Below are 7,138 nucleotides of genomic sequence, written 5' to 3' on the forward strand. Positions count from 1 at the left end.
TATATCAAGTTAGTATTTTCTTTTTCTTTGGGTAAATACCCAGTAGTTGAATATTGGATCATGTGGTAAATCTATCTTTAATTTTTTGAGGAACCTCTATACTATTTTCCACAGTGGCTGCACCAGGGTACATTCCTACTAAAAATGCACAAGGGTTCCCTTTTCTCCACATCTTCACCAACATGTGTTATTTCTTGTTTTGTTTTGTTTTTTTTTTTTTTAATACTAGTCACTCTTACTTGTTTGAGATGATATTTCATTGTGGTTTTAATTTGCATTTCCCTGATGATTAGTGATGTTGAGCATGTTTTTCATGTACTTATTGGCCATTTATATTCTTTGGAAAAATATCTATTCAGGTCTTCTCTCTTTTTTTTTAACATTAATTTATTTTTGAGACAGAGAGAGACAGAGCATGAACGGGGGAGGGTCAGAGAGAGAGGGAGACACAGAATCTGAAACAGGCTCCAGGCTCTGAGCTGTCAGCACAGAGCCCAATGCGGAGCTTGAACTCACGGACTGCGAGATCATGACCTGAGCCGAACTCGAATGCCCAACTGACTGAGCCATCCAGGCGCCTCGGGTCTTCTCATTTTTAAATAAGATTATCAGGGGTTTTTTTTTGGTTTTGTTTTGTTTTTAATGTGTGTTGAGTCACAGAAATTCTTTATACATTTTACATATTAGTCCCTTAGCATATTAGCAATCTGGGATTGCTCTGTTCTTCTTTCTCAAGATTGCTTTGGCTATTTGGGGTCTTTTGTGGTTCCATACAAATTTTAGGACTTTTTGTACTATTTCTGTGAAAAATATTGTTGGTATTTTAATAGAGGTTGCATTAAATCTGTAAATTGCTTTAAGTAGTATGAACATTTTAACGATATTAACTGTTCCAATCCATGAGCATGAAATATCTTTCCATTTGTGTCATCTTCAATTTCTCTCATCAGTATTTTACAGTTTTCAGAGTACAGATTTTTCACCCCCTTAGTTAAGTTTATCTCTAGGTATTTTATTCATTGTGGTGCAATTGTAAATGAGATTGTTTTCTTAATTTCCCTCTCACTATTTTGTTATTAGTGTATAGAAACACAGGATATTTTTGTATATTAATTTTGTATCCTGCAACTTTACTGAATTCATTTATCAGTTCTAGTATTTTTTTGGTGGAGTTTTTAGAGTTTTCTGTGTATAGTATATGCCATCTGCAAATCGTGACAATTTTACTTCTTATCAATCAAGATGGATTTTATTTCTTTTTCTTATCTAATTGCTATGGCTAGGACTTTCGGTACTATGTTGAAGAAAAGTGGCAAGAGTGTGGCATCCTTACTTTGTTCCTGATCTTAAAGGAAAAACTTTCAGTTGTTTGCCTTTGAAGATGATGTTAGCTGTGGGTTTTTCCATATATAGCCTTTATTATGTTGAGGTATGTTTCTTCTAAGCATACTTTGTTGATAGTTTTTAATTATAAATGAATGCTGTACACTGTCAATGCTTTTTATGCATTTATCATTGAGATGATCATATGATTTTTATTGTTTCTCTTATTGATGTGATGTAACGCATTAATTGATTTGCATATATTGAACCACCCTAGCATTCCTAGAATAAATCCTACTTTATCACGGTGAATAACTTTTTTAATGTATTCTTGGATTCAGTTTGCTAATATTTTGTTGAGGATTTTTGTGTCTATGTTTACCATAGATATTGGCCTATAGTTTTTTTGTAGTGTCTTTATCTAGTTTTGGTATCATGGCAATTATGGCCTTGTAGAATGAATTTGGAAGCTTTCTTTTCCTTTTTTGAATAGTTTGAGACAAATAAGTATTAACTCCTCTTTAATTGTTTGGTAGAATTCACCTTTGAAGCGGTTTGGGACAAATAATTTTTGTCCCAAAAAATTGTTTTTTTGGGACAATTTTGATTACTGATTACATTTCATTGTTAGTAATCAGCCTGTTTCTAGGAATTTATTATTATTTATCTAGGTTGTCCAATTTGTTAGCATATAATTTTTCATAATATTCTCTTATAATCCTTTTTTATTTCTGTGGTGTCAGGTGTTATTTCTCCTTCATTTCTGATTTTATTTACTTGAGTCTCTCTCTCCTTTTTTTATGAGTCTAACAGTTCATTAGTCTTGTTCATATTTTCAAAGAACCAGCTCCTGATTAGATTGATTTTTTCTATTGTATTTTAAGTCTCTATTTCATTAATTTCTGCTTTAATCTTTATTAATTCCTTTATTTTACTAGCTTTGGCTTTGTTTTTCTTTTTCTAGTTCCTTTAGGTGTAAAGTTAGTTTGTTTATTTAAAATTTTTCTTGCTTCTTGATGTAGACCTATATCACTATTGCCTTTCCTCTTAGAACTGTTTTTGCTGTATCCCAAAGATTTTGGACCATTGTGTTTTTATTTTAATTTGTCTCCATGTATTTTTTATTTCCTTTTGAGTTCTTGGTTGACCCGTTCAATGTTTTGTAGCATGTTGTTTAGTCTCCATGTATTTGTGTTCTTTCCAGAATTTTCTTGTGATTCATTTCTAGTTTCATACTCTTGTGGTCTTAAAAGATATTTGATATGATTTCAATCGTTTTGAATTTATTGCATTTTGTTTTGTGGCCTAACATATGATCTATTTAGGAGAATGTTCCATGTGCACTTAAAAAGAATGTAAATTCTTCTATTTTTAGATGGAACGTTTTTCATATATGTGTTAGGTCCTACTGGTCCAATGTGTCATGCGAAGCTGCTGTTTCCTCTTTGATTTTCTGTCTGGACAGTGTATTCATTGATGTAAGTGGTGTGTTTAATTTTCCCTACTATTATTATATTACTTTCAATTACTTCCTTTATGAGCTTCCATGCTGGGTGCATATTTACAATTGTTATATTCTCTTGTAGGATTGGTTTTTTTATTATGTAGTACTCTTGTCTCTTGTTACATACAGTCTTCATTTTAAAGTCTATTTTGTTCATTATAAGTATTGATACCTCAGCTTTCTTTTTGCTTCCATTTGCACTGTAAATGTTTTTCCATCTCTTCATTTTCAACCTGCATGGGTCTTTGGGTCTGAAATGAGTCTCTTTTAGGCAGCATATAGATAGGTCTTATTTTTTATTCATTCAGTCCCCCTATGACTTTTGAGTGGAGCATTTAGTCTATTTACATTCAGATTAATTATTGATAGGTATTTCTTATGGCTAATTTGTTACTTATTATATGGTTCTTTTTGTTCTTTTCTGTTCTTTTCTTGTTCTTTTCCCTTGTGGTTTGAAGGCTTTCTTTAGTGTTATGCTTAGATTCTGTTCTCTTTATTTTTTCCATATCAGCTGTAGGTTTTTGATTTGTGGTTACCATTAGTTTCAGATATAACATCTTACACATAGAGAAGTCTATATTAAGTTGATGGTTGCTTAAGTTTGAACTCATTCTAAAAGCACTAAATTTTTATTCCCCTCCAATTTTTATGTATATGATGTCATACTTTACATCCTTTTGTGAATGCCTTAGATGATTTTTTTTGTGATGTTTATTTATTTTTGAGAGGTAGAGTGCAAGAAGGAGAGGTGCAGAGAGAGAGGGGGACAGAGGATCCAAAGTGGAGTCTGTACTGACATCAGGGAGCCCAGTGCAGGGCTTGAACCCACAAACCATGAGATCATGACCTGACAGGTACCCCTTGCCTGATTTTTTATAGATAGAATTGATTTTACTGCTTTAACTTCTGTACTGGTGTTATAAGGATTGATCTACTACATTTATTATGTTTGTACTTATCTGTGAAGTTTTTTCCTTTTATAATTTTCTTATTCCTGATTATAGCCTCTTTTTTTCCACTTAAAGAATTCCCTTAAACATTTCTTGGAAGACTGGTTTAGTGGTAATGAACTCCTTTAACTTGTGTCTGTCTGGGAAACTCTTCATCTCACCTATTTCAAAGGATAATTTTCCTGGATAGTGTTTGCTTTCAGCACTTTGAATATATCCTGCCACTCCCTTGTGGACTGTGAAGTTTCTGCTGAAAAATTAGTGGAGAGCCTTATGGGGTTTCCTTTGTATGTAACTGTTTTGTATTTTCTCGCTCCTTCTAAAATTCTCTTTACCACTACTTTTTTTGGGGGGGGGACATTTTAATTATTATGTGTGTGGTGTGGACCAATCCCTGAGTTGATTTTGTTGGGGGGCTCTCTGTGCCTCCTGGATCTGGATATCTAATTCCTTCCCCAAATTAGAAAACTTTTCTGCTATTATTTCTTCAAATAAATTTTCTGCTCCCTTTTCTCTTTGTTTTCCTTCTGAGATCCCAATACTGTGAATGTTATTATGCTTGATGATGTTGCTGAGTCCCATTAATCTATTCTCATCTTTTATTCTTTTTTAAAATTTCATTTATTTTTTTCTGTTCAGTTTGGTTGCTTGTCATTATACTGCCTTCCAGGTCACTGATTTGTTCTTCTGTCTCCTCCAATATACTGTTGATTTCTTCCAGTGCAGTTTCTCTTTAAGTTATTGAGTTCTTCATCTCTGCATATATATACATATATATATATATATATATATATATATATAATCTCTTTGTTGAAGGTCTCACTGATGTCCTCCACTCTTTTCTCAAGTCCAGTGAGAATTTTTGTGACCATTACTTTGAATTATGTATCAGGCATACTGCATATCTATATTTCATTTAGCTCTTTTGCCGTGACTTTGTCCTGTTCTTTCATTTGGGACACATTCCTCTGTGTCTTCATTTTTGTCTATGCTTTTTTTTTTTAATGTGTTAGGAAATTCAGCTACATCTCCTGATCTTGAAAGTAGTGGCCTCATATAGAAGAATGTTGTAATGGCCTGTAGCATGACAATGTGTCCTGTTGACCATAACCAGGTGCTTTAGAAGTATCTCTATGTGGCTTGCATGAACCTTACTGTTGTAGCTGAGCTATGTTTGCCTTTATTCCAGCTGCAATGGCTCACTTTCCCAGTTGCTGGCAGGGTTTGGTTCCTGTGCTGTTAATGGGTCAGTCTGGAACTGCCATGGGCTTATATTTGGGTGGTCTCAGCACTCAGATAGATGCCTGCCTTCAGCCCATTTGCTGAGGCTGCAGTAGCAACAATCAGCAGGGTGATCTCCCTGCCTTGTCTCCTGAGAGGATTTTGCTGGTGGGCAGGACCAGCATTCAGACCAGATGCCAGTCCCTAATCCATCTTTTAGGACTGCAGTGACCCCAAATTACAGGTTTTTCTCCCTGTGCTGCCACTGTTTGGGGGTGGGCCAGCAGTCAGATCATATGCCTGCCTCATCTATCTGCTGGAACTAGAGCCAAACTGGTGTGTGTGGTTATCTTCCTCTCTAAAGCAGGAGTCACTCTGGAGTGGCACTGGTCTTTGCTGGAGCTGCTTGCAGGATATGTCAGGACAGAAGCAGCTTTGGAATGATGCCTATTGAGTCGGGTGGGTTGGATGGGCAGGTCTGCAGAAGAATGTGGGAGATGGGTATGCAGTGTTATGAAGGTAGTTGGAGAGTGTTCTTGCAACTCTCTGGCTATCGAGGGTGGTAGTGGTGGTAAGGATGTGGCACCTGCCAGCTCTTTTGTTCTTGAAGAATTCTCCTAAAGATCTCTGCCCCTCCAGCACATGTTTTGAGATTAGTAAATGAATCTCATTCACATGCCAGGCAGTTTTCAAACTGTTGCTATGCTGTATCTCAGCAGAGCTTTTTGTTGTATTGTCTCTTTAAGAGCAAGGATTCAGTTTCCTATCATCCTCTAGTTCTCCCAGAGCTAAGTACACTAATTTTTAAAGTACCCAGAGTTAGGCCCTGCTGAATGCAAAAACTTGCATAGTTATGATCCTCTAGTTTTCAAAGCCAAATGCTATGGGGACTCATATTCCCAGTGCAGGTCCTGTGTCTGGGGTGGCTGGCACGGGGTCTGTTCCTTTCCTTTGTGGTTAGTCTCACCAGGAGTTTAGTTCCATATCCTGTCTCAGCCCTTCCTATCCTTTTCAATGTGGCTTCCTCTTTATGATTAACGTTGGAAAGTCTGTTCTGTCAGTCTTTGTGTCATTTTTTAGGTTAATTACTTTGATGTGGCTGTTCTCTAGGTGTGTCCATGGAATAGATGAACTTAAGATCCTCTTACTCAGCCATCTTTCCCGAGAACTTAAGCATCTTATTTTGAGATCTAGGGTCCTTGTAACTTCCAGGCTAATTTTAAGCTCACTAATTTATACACCAGTGTATCCTGTTGCTTCCTGTCTCCATTTTTCTCCTCCCCTTCCTTTTATTTGCTTGATGGAGGCCTATCCCACAATAAAACAATAAGAAAACATTTTTAGGTATGATCTTGTTTGAGAGTCATCCGAGACTATCCTAGGGAAAATTAATCATTTCTTCATACTATTGTATCAAATCAAATCTAAAACGTACTGTTTGCCTCTAGGTTTTATCATTTCTCAAATCAGGATGCCTTTATCATTGTTAGTATTTTATGATCACTGATGGTCAGGCAGCAGTCATAGCATGCTTGTTTTTTCATGCACATACTCAGAGTTAGTTATGGTTTATGGACTTATGACTGAGCAATTGCAAACCCTCATTGTCAACAGACTATTTAAGGAAGGCTTTCAAAGAAGGATCACAAGTCTTAATTGTTTGAAATCTTTTGTTGACAACTTCTGTAAGGTGTAGAAAGGGTCATCATCAAAACTTACAGATACTTACAGAAAGGAAGAAAGAAAATCCAATATTGTGTTGAAGGACACATATGTTAAATATTCTGATCCAAAAGGTGATATTAAAAAGATGAGCTCAGGGGGCACCAGGGTGGCTCGGTTGTTTACACGTCCAACTCTGGCTCAGATCATGATCTCATGGTTCGTGGGTTTGAGCTCCACATCCAGCTCTGTGCTGGTAGCTTGGAACCTGGAGCCTGCTTTGGATTCTGTGTCTCCCTCTCTCTCTGATCCTCCCCTGCTCACACTTTGTCTGTCTCTCTCTCTCAAAAATAAACAAACATTAAACAAATTTTAAAAAAGATAAACTGAATTGGAAGAAGGTTGAGGAACACCTTATTTTATATTTTCCTTTTAATGTATATATACTATAATAAAGCTCTACATCTAAACACATTTA

The sequence above is a fragment of the Puma concolor genome, chromosome A1 (genome assembly GCF_028749965.1).
Source record: "Puma concolor isolate L17-30 chromosome A1, mPumCon1.1.hap2, whole genome shotgun sequence".
Lineage (NCBI taxonomy): Eukaryota > Metazoa > Chordata > Mammalia > Carnivora > Felidae > Puma > Puma concolor.